Below are 18,643 nucleotides of genomic sequence, written 5' to 3'. Positions count from 1 at the left end.
TATCACATTGCATAGGCTCAGGACTCTGCTCCGAGGACACTGCCATATGGTGCATAGCTTTGCGCTCGCGCAGACGCCGATCAATCTGAATGGCTAGAGACATAGATTCGCTCAAACCAGTAGGCGTAGGGAAGCCCACCATAACATCTTTAACCCCTTCATGACCCAGCCTATTTTGACCTTAAAGACCTTGCCGTTTTTTGCAATTCTGACCAGTGTCCCTTTATGAGGTAATAACTCAGGAACGCTTCAACGGATCCTAGCGGTTCTGAGATTCTTTTTTTGGGACATATTGGGCTTCATGTTAGTGGTAAATTTAGGTCAATAAATTCTGCGTTTATTTGTGATAAAAACGGAAATTTGGCGAAAATTTTGAAAATTTTGCAATTTTCACATTTTGAATTTTTATTCTGTTAAACCAGAGAGTTATGTGACACAAAATAGTTAATAAATAACATTTCCCACATGTATACTTTACATCAGCACAATTTTGGAAAAAAAAATTTTTTTTTGCTAGGAAGTTATAAGGGTTAAAATTTGACCAGCGATTTCTCATTTTTACAACGAAATTTACAAAACCATTTTTTTTAGGGACCACCTCGCATTTGAAGTCAGTTTGAGGGGTCTATATGGCTGAAAATACCCAAAAGTGACACCATTCTAAAAAATGCACCCCTCAAGGTACTCAAAACCACATTCAAGAAGTTTATTAACCCTTCAGGTACTTCACAGCAGCAGAAGCAACATGGAAGGAAAAAATGAACATTTAACTTTTTAGTCACAAAAATTATCTTTTAGCAACAATTTTTTTATTTTCCCAATGGTAAAAGGAGAAACTGAACCACGAAAGTTGTTGTCCAATTTGTCCTGAGTACGCTGATACCTCATATGTGGGAGTAAACCACTGTTTGAGCGCACGGCAGGGCTTGGAGGGGAAGAAGCGCCATTTGACTTTTTGAATGAAAAATTGGCTCCACTCTTTAGCGGACACCATGTCACGTTTGGAGAGCCCCCTGTGTGCCTAAACATTGGAGCTCCCCCCCAAGTGACCCCATTTTAGAAACTAGACCCCCCAAGGAACTTATCTAGATGCATATTGAGCACTTTAAACCCCCAGGTGCTTCACAGAAGTTTATAACGCAGAGCCATGAAAATAAAAAATAATTTTTCTTTCCTCAAAAATGATATTTTAGCCTGGAATTTCCTATTTTGCCAAGGGTAATAGGAGAAATTGGACCCCAAATGTTGTTGTCCAGTTTGTCCTGAGTACGCTGATACCCCATATGTGGGGGTAAACCACTGTTTGGGCGCACGGCAGGGCTCGGAAGGGAAGGCACGCCATTTGGCTTTTTAAATGGAAAATTAGCTCCAATCATTAGCGGACACCATGTCACGTTTGGAGAGCCCCTGTGTGCCTAAACATTGGAGATCCCCCACAAATGACCCCATTTTGGAAACTAGACCCCCAAAGGAACTAATCTAGATGTGTGGTGAGGACTTTGAACCCCCAAGTGCTTCACAGAAGTTTATAATGCAGAGCCATGAAAATAAAAAAAATAAATTATTTTCTCAAAAATGATATTTTAGCCTGCAATTTTTTAATTTCCCAAGGGTAACAGGAGAAATTTGACCCCAATATTTGTTGTCCAGTTTCTCCTGAGTACGGTGATACCCCATATGTGGGGGTAAACTACTGTTTGGGCACATGCCGGGGCTCGGAATTGAAGTAGTGACGTTTTGAAATGCAGACTTTGATGGAATGCTCTGCGGGCGTCACGTTGCGTTTGCAGAGCCCCTGATGTGGCTAAACAGTAGAAACACCCCACAAGTGACCCTATTTTGGAAACTAGACCCCGAAAGGAACTTATCTAGAATTGAGGTGAGCACTTTGAACCCCCAAGTGCTTCATAGAAGTTTATAATGCAGAGCCGTGAAAATAATAAATATGTTTTCTTTCCTCAAAAATGATGTTTTAGCAAGCATTTTTTTATTTTCACAAGGGTAACAGGAGAATTTCGACCCCAGTAATTGTTGCGCAGTTTATCCTGAGTATGCTGGTACCCCATATGTGGGGGTAAACCACTGTTTGGGCACACGTCGGGGCTCGGAATTGAGGGAGCACCATTTGACTTTTTGAATACAAGATTGGCTGAAATCAATGGTGGCGCCATGTTGCGTTTGGAGACCCCTGATGTGCCTAAACAGTGGTAACCCCTCAATTCTACCTCCAACACTAACCCCCCCACACCCCTAACACTAATCCCAACTGTAGCCATAACCCTAATCACAACCCTAACCACAACCTTAATTCCAACCCTAACCCTAAGGCTATGTGCCCACGTTGCGGATTCGTGTGAGATTTTTCAGCATCATTTTTGAAAAATCCGCGGGTAAAAGGCACTGCGTTTTACCTGCGGATTTTCCGTGGATTTCCAGTGTTTTTTGTGCGGATTTCACCTGCGGAATCATATTGAGGAACAGGTGTAAAACGCTGCGGAATCCGCACAAAGAATTGACATGCTGCGGAAAATACAACGCAGCGTTTCCGCGCGGTATTTTCCGCACCATGGGCACAGCGGATTTGGATTTCCATAGGTTTACATGGAACTGTAAACCTGATGGAACACTGCTGCGAATCCGCAGCGGCCGATCCGCTGCGGATCCGCAGCCAAATCCGCACCGTGTACACATAGCCTAATTCAAAAGGTATGTGCACACGCTGTGGAAAATGCTGCGGATCCGCAGCAGTTTCCCATGAGTTTACAGTTCAATGTAAACCTATGGGAAACAAAAATCGCTGTACACATGCTGTGGAAAAACTGCACGGAAACGCAGGGGTTTACATTCCGCAGCATGTCACTTCTTTCTGCGGATTCCGCAGTGGTTTTACAACTGCTCCAATAGAAAATCGCAGTTGTAAAACCGCAGTGAAATGCGCAGAAAAAACGCGGTAAATCCGCCATACATCCGCAGCGGTTTAGCACTGCGGATTTATCAAATCCGCAGCGGAAAAATCCGCAGAGGACCAGAATACGTGTGCACATACCGAAACCCTAACCCTAACCCTACCCCTAACCCTACCCCTAACCCTAACCCTAGCCCTAACCCTAACCCTACCCCTAACCCTACCCCTAGCCCTAACCCTAACCCTATTCTAACATTAGTGGGAAAAAAAAAAATTCTTTATTTTTTTTATTGTCCCTACCTATGGGGGTGACAAAGGGGGGGGGTCATTTATTATTTTTTTTATTTTGATCACTGTGATAGATTATATCTCAGTGATCACAATGCAGTTTGGAACGAATCTGCCGGCCGGCAGATTCGGCGGGCGCACTGCGCATGCGCCCGCCATTTTGGAAGATGGCGGCGCCCAGGGAGAAGACGGACGGACCCCGGCAGGATCGGTAAGTATGATGGGGGGGGGATCGGAGAATGGGGGGGTGGATCGGAGTGCGGGGGTTGGAACGGAGCACGGGGGGGTGGAACGGAGCACGGGGGTGGATCGGAGCACGGGGGGTGGATGATGCACGGGGGGGTGGATCGGAGTGCAGGGGGGTGATTGGAGCACGGGGGGGTGATTGGAGCACGGGGGGAGCGGACAAGAGCACGGGGGAGCGGAGCACAGGACGGAGGGGAGCCGGAGCAGTGTACCGGACAGATCGGGGGGCTGGGGGGGGCGATCGGTGGGGTGGGGTGGGGGCACATTAGTGTTTCCAGCCATGGCCGATGATATTGCAGCATCGGCCATGGCTGGATTGTAATATTTCACCAGTTTTAATAGGTGAAATATTACAAATCGCTCTGATTGGCAGTTTCACTTTCAACAGCCAATCAGAGCGATCGTAGCCACGGGGGGGTGAAGCCACCCCCCCTGGGCTGTACTACCACTCCCCCCCTGCAGATCGGGTGAAATGGGAGTTAACCCTTTCACCCGATCTGCAGGGACGCGATCTTTCCATGACGCCACATAGGCGTCATGGGTCGGATTGGCACCGACTTTCATGACGCCTACGTGGCGTCATGGGTCGGGAAGGGGTTAAGGGCTTCAGAAAGACCTTTTCTGAAAATAGCAGCCAGAGCATCCTCATTCCATTTAGTGAGCACAGACCATTTCCTAAATTTCTGGCAGTATAATTCTGCCGCTTCCTGACCTTGACACAGGGCCAACAGGGTTTTTTCTGCATGATCCACAGAATTAGGTTTGTCATACAATAATCCGAGCACTTGAAAAAATGCGTCTACATTCAGCAATGCCGGATCCCCTGATTCAAGGGAGAATGCCCAGTCCTGAGGGTCACCACGCAGCAAGGATATGATGATTTTAACTTGCTAAATGGGATCACCAGAAGAACGGGGTTTCGAAGCAAAAAACAATTTGCAGTTATTTTTAAAGTTCAAAAACTTGGATCTGTCCCCAAAAAACAAATGAGGAGTAGGAATTCTAGGCTCCAAAGCCGGAGTCTGGACAACATAATCTTGGATACTCTGTACTCTTGCAGCAAGTTGATCCACACGAGAAAACAAACCCTGAACATCCATGCCAGAGCATAAATCCTGAACCACCCAGAGATCAAGAGGAAAAAAAAGACAAAACAGAGCACAGAAAAAAAAATGGCTCAGAATTTTTTTTTCCCTTCTTTTGAGATGCATTTAATTCATTTTTGGCCACTTGTACTGTTATGAACTGGTGGTTTAGGAGCAACATGGGACGAGCTCTAAAGGAAGTGGTACCTGTACTGACCGCAGTCCCTAAGCTCAACAGAACACTAGAAGTAGCCGTGGGATGCTCCTGACACTCCCTAGGCACCTCGTCACAGCCTGAGAACTAACTACCCCTAAATATAGAAACAGGAAAACTATCTTGCCTCAGAGAAAATCCCCAAAGGATAGATAGCCCCCCACAAGTAATGACTGTGAGTGGAGAGGGAAAAGACATACACAGAATGAAACCAGGATGTAGCACAGGAGGCCAGTCTAGCTAGATAGATAGGACAGGATGGAATACTGTGCGGTCAGTATAAAACACTACAAAAAATCCACACAGAGTTTACAAAAATCTCCACACCTGACTAAAGGTGTGGAGGGTAAATCTGCTTCCCAGAGCTTCCAGCTACATTGAATTAATTCATACTGACATGCTGGACAAAACATAGAAAGCACAGAACGGATAAGTCCACAACCTGTGGACAGAAAAGAGCAAGCAAGGACTTAACTTTGCTGAACTGGTCAGGATAACAGGGAAATCCAAAAGTGATGTGAATCCAACCAGGAACCATTGACAAGTGGCACTGGCTGCTAAATCCAAGGAGCAGCCATACCACTTAAAACCACCGGAGGGAGCCCAAGAGCAGAACTCACAAAAGTGCCACTTACAACCACCGGAGGGAGCCCAAGAGCGGAATTCACAACAGGTTGGTTAAGCTTGGTCTGAAAAAGTTTGACTGACCCACGCAAAACAATGACAACGATCCCCTTTGGAGTAAACTAGAAAGGAGATTGTGGGTGAGGCTCTCTCATCTAACATCAGCACCTGACCTCACAAATGATCTTCTGGAAGAATGGACAAACTTCCCACAGACTCAGTTCAAAATCTTGTAGAAGACCTTCCCAGAAGTATAGTACCTGTTATAACTGCAAAGATGTGGAATATATCCATATTAATGCCTATGGATGTAAAAATTGGATCTGATGTAGGAGTAATGTAGAGGTGTCCCAATAGTTTTGTCCATGTAGTGTATTAGTTGGATGTTCTAAAAGGAAATCTAAAGAATAGCAGAGAGCATTGTAACATGCATAAACCAGACATGTCAGGTTCTTTGATTTGTTTGTGATTTATAAATTGATGTCATGATGTTATTGACTATAAATATATAGTCATTGCCAAGTGTTGGTGTGGCGCCCCAGGGTCCTGGTCGTTACAGTGGTATTGCTTTCCACTCGGTGAGAGAGTGATGCTATGTTTGGAGGCAAGAAAGGATAACTGCATCCAGGTATCACAAACATGCAACACATTTCATACTCCAGGCCACCAGGGGGAGCTTCTGCTCCTATTTATTAGATCACTCCCCATATATACAGTATGTATAACTGGTAGTTTGTAGGGAAAGCTAGAAAGTTCCACTGAGCTGTGCAATGCCCTCAGAGCTGCAGCTGCCAGAAAGAGACATTGGAAAAGTTGAATTGTATTGCAGCGAGCGTGAAGGAAGTCAAAGCAAAGGAGAGGATACCAGAAGGGGACCAGCCCCGAACAGGCTGCCTCCTTCTGAGGCGCAGAACACCGGTAGCCGGAACACCGAGAGAGTAAGGACCTCTACGCCTTATTTCAGAGACCGGCAGGACAGCTAATTGCAGGTTACCTGTCCGCACCTACAACCAGGAGGCACCGTGACACCCCACAGAGCCGGGTTGTCTAATAGACCCTATAAGTAGCCTCAAGTCACCAGTCATACGGGTGTTGTCCTTTCCTATTCGGGGGACAGAGAGAGAGAAACACCATATCTGTGAGACCCTTCTGTGAAGCCATAGGCAGTAAGGGACTACACCACTGCAACCTGTGTCCTCGTTCTTCTCTGCACCTCTCATATACCACCATCTACACACCGGGAAGCCCTGGGGATATACTTCACCTGTGGGAAGGTATACCATCTAGCTGCCATAACATCACCCCAGCGGACGCCTTAAAGCAGCATCAGTCACCCTGACCGAATACCACAGGTGGTGTCACGAACATAAACCTTATCCCTTTAAAGACCTTTCCCCTTTTACATGGGCGCCCTGGGCCACGGACCGGGTCGCAGCCACCGTGACATCCCCCTGTGAAACAGTAGGACCCGGTACCGAGTACCCCTAGCCCACGGCGCAACTCATTGGCACAAAAAGACCAGTGCAAAAATGATTGTGCACACCTGGTAAATAATCAAAGAATACAAAACTTTATTTCATAACTATGGATACACAATTAAAAATTACACATTAAAACATTTAAAAACATGTAAACACAACACCATAATTATCCAACACCCCTGGTACTATATCAAATGCCTAAATGGCCACAAATGTAGCAAGGAGTAGGGTTGAGCGACCTTGACCTTTTTAGAGTCGAGTCGGGTTTCGCAAAACCCGACTATCTCAAAAGTCGAGTCGAGTGGAATCGGCCGATTATCGCGAAAAGTCGGGGATCGACCGAAACACGAAACCCAATGCAAGTCAATGGGGGAGCATAGTCGGCAGTGAGTAGAGGCCAGGAAAACATGTACAGAGCCCATTTTAATGGCAAAAACATCCATTCTTGTTACTGAAGCTTGTCAATCTTAATTTAGCTTATAATAATTGTAAGGCATTTGAAATTGGGGGTCATTTGGCTAAAGTTGTGGGGGGTAGGGCTGGTTCAAGCAATTAGTGGGCCCAGTAAATCTGGACCACGTCACGGCAGTGGAGCAGGGAGAGGTAAGTATTTCAACTTTGCAAGTGCTGTGATCCTGAGCAAGCAGGGGGGGCCCACTCGTTGGCATTGGCACTGGCACAGGGCCCCTCAAAGTACAGCAGTGTGTTTGCACGGCAGGGGCGCCTCCCACCGGCAGCAACACTTTTGCGTACTATGAGGGGCCCTGTGCCAGTGACGTCGCCAACGAGTATTCCTCCCCCCACCTGATGAAGGAACCTGCACCTTCATCTGCACCTTCCTCTTTGTCCCCGTGTAAGGTGGTATGGTATGCGGGAAGGGGGACCTGACTTTCAGCAGGGTCACAATCTTGCAGTGTAGCATGCACGGGGAATGTTGCATTATGGGTCAATGTACCAGCAGACTCATCTATCACTGGCTGGGCAATGGGCAGGATGAGGGGGAAACAGATATGGGCCCAAAGAATAAAGTGGGCTAAATGCACTTCAAAATTGGTAACAGGACTAACCAGGGGGCATTGTTTTGTTCAGTGGAGGACAACTGGAATGAGAGGCTGACACAGAGAGTAGGCCCAAATCAGTAAGTATTCTAAATGCAGTTCAAAATTGGCAACAGTAGTAAACAGGCGGCACAGCTTTGTTCACTGTAGGAGAACAGCAAGGAGCGGCAGACACAGATAGAAGGCCCCAACCCAACTAGTAGGCCTAATGCAGTGTTGTTTTCAACAACTACTAAACAAGAGCCAGAAGATCGAAGCAATGGAGAGGAAACCTGGGGAACACCTTGGAGTGGAAGACACCGTCTCTACACCCCAGACCCAACTTGTAGGCCGAATGCAGTGTTGTTTTCAACAACTACTAAACGAGAGCTTTAAGATTGAAGCAATGGAGAGGAAACCTGGAGAACACCTTGGAGCGGAAGACACCGTCTCTACAACCCAGACCCAACTTGTAGCCCGAATGCAGTGTTGTTTTCAACAACTACTTAAGAAGAGCCAGAAGATCGACGCAATGGAGAGACAACCTGGGGAACACCTTGGAGTGGAACACACCGTCTCTACACCCCAGACCCAACTTGTAGGCCGAATGCAGTGTTGTTTTCAACAACTACTAAACAAGAGCTTTAAGATTGAAGCAATGGAGAGGCAACTTGGGGAACACCTTGGAGCGGAAGACACCGTCTCTACACCCCAGACCCAACTTGTAGGCCGAATGCAGTGTTGTTTTCAACAACTACTAAACAAGAGCTTTAAGATTGAAGCAATGGAGAGGCAACTTGGGGAACACCTTGGAGCGGAAGACACCGTCTCTACACCCCAGACCCAACTTGTAGGCCGAATGCAGTGTTGTTTTCAACAACTACTAAACGAGAGATAGAAGCTCTTAGCTATGGAGAGGAAACCTGGGGAACGCCTTGGAGCGGCAGACACCGTTAGTAGGCCCTACCGAAGTAGTAGTAGTAGCCCCAATGCAGTTTTCAAATTCCTATAGGCTGAAAACCAGACTATTGACGCTCAGCTTTTTTAAAAGGAGGACAGCTGTATTGAGTGGCGCAGACAGACACAGGTAGTAGGCTGTTGTGAATTCTGTTGTCGGGCTCCCTCCTGTGGTCATGAATGGTACTTCGGCTGGTTCTGTGCATGGACTTCCTCTGGTGGGTGTTTCTGAGTTTCCTTCCACAGGTGACGAGGTTAATTCGTTAGCTGCTGCTCTATTTAACTCCACTTAGATCTTTGCTCCATGCCACCTGTCAATGTTCCAGTATTGGTCTAGTTCACTCCTGGATCGTTCTTGTGACCTGTCTTCCCATCAGAAGCTAAGTTCCAGCTTGTATTTCTTTGGTTTGCTATTTTTCTGTCCAGCTTGCTATTTAATTTGTTGTCTTGCTTGCTGGAAGCTCTGGGACGCAGAGGGAGCGCCTCCGCACCGTGAGTCGGTGCGGAGGGTCTTTTTGCGCCCTCTGCGTGGTCTTTTTGTAGGTTTTTGTGCTGACCGCAAAGTAACCTTTCCTATCCTCTGTCTGTTCAGTAAGTCGGGCCTCACTTTGCTAAATCTATTTCATCTCTGTGTTTGTATTTTCATCTTAACTCACAGTCATTATATGTGGCGGGCTCCCTTTTCCTTTGGGGAATTTCTCTGAGGCAAGGTAGGCTTTATTTTTCTATCTTCAGGGCTAGCTAGTTTCTTAGGCTGTGCCGAGTTGCATAGGGAGCGTTAGGCACAATCCACGGCTATTTCTAGTGTGTTTGATAGGTTTAGGGATTGCGGTCAGCAGAGTTCCCACGTCCCAGAGCTCGTCCTTTATTATCAGTAACTATCAGGTCATTCCGTGTGCTCTTAACCACCAGGTCCATTATTGTCCTGACCACCAGGTCATAACAGTACAGGTGGCCCAAAGTACTAATGCATCTCAATCGAGGGATAAGAGAAGTTCTGAGACCATTTTTTTTTCTTTGCAGTGTGTTTTGTCTCTCTTTTCCCCTTTACCTCTGGGTGGTTCAGGACACTGGTGTAAACATGGACATTCAAGGTCTGTCCTCTTGGATGGATAATCTCACTACAAGGATACAAAACATTCAAGATTTTGTGGTTCAGAATCCGATGTCAGAGCCTAGGATTCCAATTCCTGGTTTGTTTTTTGGTGATAGATCTAAGTTCTTGAATTTCAAAAATAATTGTAAATTGTTTCTTGCCTTGAAACCTCACTCCTCAGGTGACCCTGTTCAACAAGTAAAGATCATTATTTCTTTGTTATGTGGTGACCCTCAAGACTGGGCATTTTCTCTTGCGCCAGGAGATCCGGCTTTGCGTGATGTTGATGCGTTTTTCCTGGCGCTTGGATTGCTTTATGACGAACCTAATTCAGTGGATCAGGCAGAGAAAATCTTGCTGGCTCTGTGTCAGGGTCAGGATGAAGTGGAGATATATTGTCAGAAGTTTAGAAAGTGGTCTGTGCTCACTCAGTGGAATGAATGTGCCCTGGCAGCAATCTTCAGAAAGGGTCTCTCTGCAGCCCTTAAGGATGTCATGGTGGGGTTTCCCATGCCTGCTGCTCTGAATGAGTCTATGTCCTTGGCCATTCAGATCGATCGATGCTTGCGTGAGCGTAAAGCTGTGCACCATTTGGCGGTACTATCTGAGCATGGGCCTGAGCCTATGCAATGTGATAGGACTTTGACCAGAGCTGAACGGCAAGAACACAGACGTCGGAATGGGCTATGTTTTTACTGTGGTGATTCCACTCATGCTATCTCCGATTGTCCTAAGCGCACTAAGCGGTTCGCTAGGTCTGCCACCATTGGTACGGTACAGTCTAAATTTCTATTGTCTGTTACTCTGATTTGCTCTTTGTCATCCTATTCTGTTATGGCATTTGTGGATTCAGGCGCTGCCCTGAATTTGATGGACTTGGAGTATGCTAGGCGCTGTGGTTTTTTCTTGGAGCCCTTGCAGTATCCTATTCCATTGAGAGGAATTGATGCTACGCCTTTGGCCAAGAATAAGCCTCAGTATTGGACCCAATTGACCATGTGCATGGCTCCTGCACATCAGGAGGATATCCGCTTTCTGGTGTTGCATAATCTGCATGATGTGGTCGTTTTGGGGTTGCCATGGCTACAGGTTCATAATCCAGTATTGGACTGGAAATCTATGTCTGTGTCCAGCTGGGGTTGCCAGGGGGTACATGGTGATGTTCCATTTTTGTCTATCTCGTCTTCCACTCCTTCTGAAGTTCCAGAGTTTTTGTCGGATTATCGGGATGTATTTGATGAGCCCAAAGCCAGTGCCCTACCTCCTCATAGGGATTGCGATTGTGCAATTAATTTGATTCCTGGTAGTAAGTTTCCTAAGGGCCGATTGTTCAATTTATCTGTGCCAGAACACGCCGCTATGCGGAGTTATATAAAGGAATCCTTGGAGAAAGGCCATATTCGCCCGTCGTCATCACCGTTAGGAGCAGGGTTCTTTTTTGTGGCCAAGAAGGATGGTTCTTTGAGACCTTGTATTGATTACCGCCTTCTTAATAAAATTACAGTCAAATTTCAGTATCCTTTGCCGTTGCTGTCTGATTTGTTTGCTGGTATTAAAGGGGCTAGTTGGTTCACCAAGATAGATCTTCGAGGGGCGTATAATCTTGTGCGTATTAAACAAGGCGATGAATGGAAAACAGCATATAATACGCCCGAGGGCCATTTTGAGTACCTGGTTATGCCATTCGGGCTTTCCAATGCTCCATCAGTATTTCAGTCCTTTATGCATGACATCTTACGAGAGTACCTGGATAAATTCCTGATTGTGTATTTGGATGATATTTTGGTCTTTTCGGATGATTGGGAGTCTCACGTGAAGCAGGTCAGAATGGTGTTCCAGGTCCTTCGTGCAAATTCCTTGTTTGTGAAGGGGTCAAAGTGTCTCTTTGGAGTTCAGAAGGTTTCATTTTTGGGGTTCATTTTTTCCCCTTCTACTATCGAGATGGACCCTATTAAAGTCCAGGCCATTTACGATTGGACTCAGCTGACATCTGTGAAGAGCCTGCAAAAGTTCCTGGGCTTTGCTAATTTTTATCGGCGCTTCATCGCTAATTTTTCTACTGTTGCTAAACCGTTGACTGATTTGACCAAGAAGAGTGCTGATGTGGTCAATTGGTCTTCTTCTGCTGTGGAAGCTTTTCAAGAGTTGAAGCGTCGTTTTTCTTCTGCCCCTGTGTTGTGCCAGCCAGATGTTTCGCTTCCGTTTCAGGTTGAGGTTGATGCTTCTGAGATTGGAGCAGGGGCTGTTTTGTCGCAAAGAAGTTCTGATGGCTCGGTGATGAAGCCATGTGCTTTCTTTTCTAGAAAGTTTTCGCCTGCTGAGCGTAACTATGATGTTGGTAATCGTGAATTGTTGGCCATGAAGTGGGCATTCGAGGAGTGGTGTCATTGGCTGGAAGGAGCCAAGCATCGCGTGGTGGTCTTGACAGATCACAAGAATTTGACTTATCTTGAGTCTGCCAAACTGTTGAATCCGAGACAGGCTCGATGGTCGTTATTTTTCTCCTGTTTTGATTTTGTGGTTTCGTACCTTCCGGGCTCTAAGAATGTGAAGGCTGATGCCCTGTCAAGGAGTTTTGTGCCTGACTCTCCGGGTGTTCCTGAGCCGGCGGGTATTCTCAAAGAGGGGGTAATTTTGTCTGCCATCTCCCCTGATTTGCGGCGGGTGCTGCAAAAATTTCAGGCTGATAGACCCGACCATTGCCCAGCGGAGAAACTGTTTGTCCCTGATAGATGGACTAGTAGAGTTATCTCTGAGATTCATTGTTCAGTGTTGGCTGGGCATCCTGGAATCTTTGGTACCAGAGTTTGGTGGCTAGATCCTTCTGGTGGCCGTCTTTGTCGTGGGATGTGCGTTCTTTTGTGCAGTCCTGTGGGACTTGTGCTCGGGCTAAGCCCTGCTGTTCTCGTGCCAGTGGGTTGCTTTTGCCCTTGCCGGTCCCGAAGAGGCCCTGGACGCATATTTCTATGGATTTTATTTCGGATCTCCCCGTCTCTCAAAAGATGTCGGTCATTTGGGTGGTTTGTGATCGCTTTTCTAAGATGGTCCATTTGGTACCTTTGTCTAAATTGCCTTCCTCCTCTGATTTGGTGCCATTATTTTTCCAGCATGTGGTTCGTTTACATGGTATCCCAGAGAACATCGTTTCTGACAGAGGTTCCCAGTTTGTTTCAAGGTTTTGGCGATCCTTTTGTGCTAGGATGGGCATTGATTTGTCTTTTTCCTCGGCTTTCCATCCTCAGACAAATGGCCAAACCGAACGAACTAATCAAACTTTGGAAACATATCTGAGATGCTTTGTTTCTGCTGATCAGGATGATTGGGTGTCCTTTTTGCCGTTGGCTGAGTTCGCCCTTAATAATCGGGCCAGCTCGGTTACTTTGGTTTCGCCGTTTTTCTGCAATTCTGGTTTCCATCCTCGTTTCTCTTCAGGGCAGGTTGAGTCTTCGGACTGTCCTGGTGTAGATACTGTGGTGGATAGGTTGCAGCAGATTTGGACTCATGTGGTGGACAATTTGACATTGTCCCAGGAGAAGGCTCAACGTTTCACTAACCGCCGGCGCTGTGTGGGTCCCCGACTTCGTGTTGGGGATTTGGTTTGGTTGTTGTCTCGTTATGTTCCTATGAAGGTTTCCTCTCCTAAGTTTAAGCCTCGTTTCATTGGTCCGTATAAGATTTCTGAGGTTATCAATCCTGTGTCATTTCGTTTGGCCCTTCCTGCTTCTTTTGCCATCCATGATGTGTTCCATAGGTCGTTATTGCGGAGATACGTGGCGCCTGTGGTTCCATCCGTTGATCCTCCTGCCCCGGTGTTAGTTGAGGTGGAGTTGGAGTATGTGGTGGAGAAGATTTTGGATTCTCGTGTTTCAAGACGGAAACTCCAGTACCTGGTCAAGTGGAAGGGTTATGGTCAGGAAGATAATTCCTGGGTTTTTACCTCTGATGTTCATGCTGCCGATCTGGTTCGTGCCTTTCATTTGGCTAATCCTGGTCGGCCTGGGGGCTCTGGTGAGGGTTCGGTGACCCCTCCTCAATGGGGGGGGGGGGGGGTACTGTTGTGAATTCTGTTGTCGGGCTCCCTCTTGTGGTCATGAATGGTACTTCGGCTGGTTCTGTCCATGGACTTCCTCTGGTGGGTGTTTCTGAGTTTCCTTCCACAGGTGACGAGGTTAATTCGTTAGCTGCTGCTCTATTTAACTCCACTTACATCTTTACTCTATGCCACCTGTCAATGTTCCAGTATTGGTCTAGTTCACTCCTGGATCGTTCTTGTGACCTGTCTTCCCATCAGAAGCTAAGTTCCAGCTTGTATTTCTTTGGTTTGCTATTCTTCTGTCCAGCTTGCTATTTAATTTGTTGTCTTGCTTGCTGGAAGCTCTGGGACGCAGAGGGAGCGCCTCCACACCGTGAGTCGGTGCGGAGGGTCTTTTTGCGCCCTCTGCGTGGTCTTTTTGTAGGTTTTTGTGCTGACCGCAAAGTAACCTTTCCTATCCTCTGTCTGTTCAGTAAGTCGGGCCTCACTTTGCTAAATCTATTTCATCTCTGTGTTTGTATTTTCATCTTTACTCACAGTCATTATATGTGGCGGGCTGCCTTTTCCTTTGGGGAATTTCTCTGAGGCAAGGTAGGCTTTATTTTTCTATCTTCAGGGCTAGCTAGTTTCTTAGGCTGTGCCGAGTTGCATAGGGAGCGTTAGGCGCAATCCACGGCTATTTCTAGTGTGTTTGATAGGTTTAGGGATTGCGGTCAGCAGAGTTCCCACGTCCCAGAGCTCGTCCTTTATTATCAGTAACTATCAGGTCATTCCGTGTGCTCTTAACCACCAGGTCCATTATTGTCCTGACCACCAGGTCATAACAGTAGGCCTTAAACACAACATTTGGCTCAATGCAGTTTAAAAAAGGTTACAGGGGTACACAGGCAGCATTGCTCTGGTCAGTGGAGGACAATTTCAATTATGGACCGCAGACAGACTTAGTACGCCTACAATTAAAGAAAGGATGCTCTATGCAATTTAAAATAGGTTCCAGGGGTACACGGGCAGCAGTGGACAGGTCACTGGAGGACTAGTGGAAGGAGGGACCGCAGACAGGCGTAGTAGGCCTAACATAACAAAATTTGGCTGTAGGCACTTTTAAATTGGTTCCAGGGGTACACGGGCAGCAGTGGTCTGGTCAGTGGAGGACTAGTGGAAGGAGGGACCGCAGACAGGCATAGTAGGCCTAACATAACAAAATTTGGATGTAGGCACTTTTAAATTGGTTCCAGGGGTACACGGGCAGCAGTGGTCTGGTCAGTGGAGGACTAGTGGAAGGAGGGACCGCAGACAGGCATAGTAGGCCTAACATAACAAAATTTGGCTGTAGACACTTTTAAATTTAAATTTAAATTTAGCAACTACTCTATGGATCTGATTCAGTACCTGCTGATGGTAGTTCAGTATTTATTAACGAATAATTTTTTTCTGTTTGATGGACAATTTTATATGCAACAAACTGGAGTACCGATGGGTGCTAAATGCTCACCCTCTCTTGCAAATTTGGTTATGTCATTTTGGGAGATGGAGTATATCTTTTCAGTGACCAATCCATTTTTGGATCAGGTCAGGTGGTATGGCAGATACATAGATGACACCCTCATTATTTGGGGGAGCGATGTATCTGCCATACCACACTTTTTGGATTATCTCAATAAAAACGAGTATAATATTAGATTCACATATAAATGATAGTACCAATATCTCATTTCTGGATTTGGAGCTTACAGGACATATCAATTGTAATGTTATCACCAAAAACATCACAAACCAGTAAGGGGCAATACTATCCTACATGCCAGTAGTAGCCATAGTAAGCATACAATAAAATCGATCCCAGTGGGTGAGTTCACCAGAATTAAAAGAAACTGTAGTATGGAGAAGGATTTAAAAGGAGCGCTCGGACAAATAGAAAGGAAATTAAAAAATCGGGAATATCCCCAATGGACAATCAATAGGGCAAAAAAAATTGTAGAAAAAAAGGAACGTAAAGAGCTAATAACATCTAATAGCAACAGGAATTCGAATATGATTAAAAAAAACCTACATATGCTTTCAATTTAGCCCTCAATTTAATAAAATCAAGGATATCATTCATAGACATTTACCAATTCTGTACGAGGACCCACCGCTATATAATATATTGAATTCCGGTGTCAATGTGGTGTCAAGGAGAGCACCGACCATCGGAAATCAAATAGCCCCTAACATATTCTGTTCGGAGACAGTCAAATGTCCAAAAACATGGCTAAATTACCCGGGTTTTTTTAAATGCGGTACAAATAATTGCAGTACGTGTAAATATGCCTTAGTAGCCAAAACGTTTCACAATGCAGAAGAAACAATTAAATTTAATATTAAACACTATATGAATTGTAATTCTACCAATATAGTATATAAAATCAATTGTAGAGAGTGCAAATTATCCTATGTGGGATGTACAATGAGAAAATTGAAGACACGTATTCGGGAACATTTATATGACATAAACACTATACAGGGCTCAAATAGGAACATGTCGGCAGTCTCCAGACATTTTGTGACTCACCATGCACGAAGCACTATTAACTTTCAGGTTCAGGGCATTGAACAGGTTAAAGTGCATCCTCGCGGCGGGGATTTCTGGAGGCGTCTCCTCACGCGTGAGGCATACTGGATATTTCATCTGAATACCCGATCCCCCGGGGGACTTAACAAACGAAATGAAACTATGTTACATTATTGTTAAATAAGTATGGCCAAATAGGAAGTGATTATTTTATTGTATTTTGATGTATGTTTAATGATTTTAGCTTAGGTTGTCTGAAAGTATCATGTGACCTAGTTAGGCAATCTGGTTGGTGGATTTCCCTCATATAGGACAGCACAACCAGATCAGGATATGGCTATGAAAAAGATCGTCAGATCGAAACGCGTTGCCGTATAGCCCTTTATGTGCAGGGGCACCTACCGGAGGAAGCTTGGTTATTCCATGTCTGTGGATTTTATTCGTCTTTGGAATTAAATAAATAAAATTACCGAATTTTAGGAGCTGGATCTCAATCCCTTTTTTTCTTAGCAGTAGACAGGACACTGGAGGACTAGTGGAAGGAGGGACCGCAGACAGGCGTAGTAGGCCTAACATAACAAAATTTGGCTGTAGGCACTTTTAAATTGGTTCCAGGGGTACACGGGCAGCAGTGGTCTGGTCAGTGGAGGACTAGTGGAAGGAGGGACCGCAGACAGGCGTAGTAGGCCTAACATAACAAAATTTGGCTGTAGGCACTTCTAAATTAGTTCCAGGGGTACACGGGCAGCAGTGGACAGGTCACTGGAGGACTAGTGGAAGGAGGGACCGGAGACAGGCGTAGTAGGCCTAACATAACAAAATTTGGCTGTAGGCACTTTTACATTGGTTCCAGGGGTACACGGGCAGCAGTGGACAGGTCACTGGAGGACTAGTGGAAGGAGGGACCGCAGACAGGCGTAGTAGGCCTAACATAACAAAATTTGGCTGTAGTGACTTGCAATTCTCTTGCAGGGGTACGCAGGCAGCATTGGTGTTGTCAGCGGAGGCCGATTGTAATGAGTAGACCGCGTGGCCTAATGGATAAGGCGTCTGACTTCGGATCAGAAGATTGAGGGTTCGAGTCCCTGCGTGGTCGTGGCAATCTCTTTCCACCTACGTTTTGGGTATTTATTATGATGGAATATAGGCTGAACTGGATGGACAAATGTCTTTTTTCGGCCTTACTAACTATGTTACTATGTTACTATGAGTGTCTGCCAGTTAGTACTCCAAAAAAATAAATAGATGTTAATGTCTCGCATTACAACAAAACCAAAACACAAAAGGGTGGAATACTTAGGTACAGGGGTGGGCTCCTCTACTGAGTTTTAGACCTAGTAATTTGGCGCTAATTATTTACTGGTGTAAATATAGGACACTGCCCCTGACTATGTTAAGTACCATCATACATGTCAACACAATGCTATTGTCAGTGCCAGGCATTGAATGATGTCAGCGCATAGACTAAACATTGGTGTAACTGTGAGAGATAATTGTGCAAGTGGTAGAGCAATGTTTGAGCTGGGGGGGGGACTCTCTTGTGGCCGGCGGTACAGGCCCAGGGCCCCTCATGTTACAACAGTGTGTCTGACGTTGGGTGCGCACCACCACCGCCAGAGACACTTTATTGTACTATGAGGGACCCAGTGGCAGTGCTGTCGACCAAAAGCGGGCACACCCACCTCTTCAGACAAACGGCACTCTCACGGGTGCTTGCGCCAAGTGGCGAGACCACGGCCCCGTGGGGGGAGTTTGGCCATTTAGGGAGGTGTAAACATGTCGTATGCTGGACAATCAGCTGCTGCAAATTACGTGATTGGAAAAGTCAGTCAGAGTAGTCCACAAGCAAGACCTTTTCATAGGAAAGCTAGGTGTCAGCCGGGCAAGGTGGGGCAAAAGAATTCGAAATCCAGTTGTGGTTCATTTTAATGAAGGTTAGATCATCCACATTTTGGGTAGCCAGACGAGTCCTTTTTTCGGTTAATATTGAACCTGCAGCACTGAATACTCTTTCTGATAGGACACTAGCTGCCGGGCAGGCATGCTCCTGCAATGCATATTCTGCCAATTCTGGCCAGGTGTCTAATTTGGATGCCCAGTAATCAAATGGGAATGACGGTTGAGGG

At 46.0% G+C, this 18,643-nt stretch overlaps 1 non-coding gene across 1 annotated transcript; it reads left to right on the top strand.

Moving 5' to 3' along the window:
- Positions 1 to 17,540: 17,540 nt before the first annotated feature.
- On the top strand, positions 17,541 to 17,613 carry TRNAR-UCG (transfer RNA arginine (anticodon UCG)). The gene has a single exon. It is a non-coding gene; the product is annotated as a tRNA-Arg (tRNA).
- The last annotated feature ends 1,030 nt before the right edge of the window (positions 17,614 to 18,643 follow it).

The sequence above is a fragment of the Ranitomeya imitator genome, chromosome 6 (assembly GCF_032444005.1).
Source record: "Ranitomeya imitator isolate aRanImi1 chromosome 6, aRanImi1.pri, whole genome shotgun sequence".
Lineage (NCBI taxonomy): Eukaryota > Metazoa > Chordata > Amphibia > Anura > Dendrobatidae > Ranitomeya > Ranitomeya imitator.
This window is presented reverse-complemented; position numbering and strand designations above follow the sequence as displayed.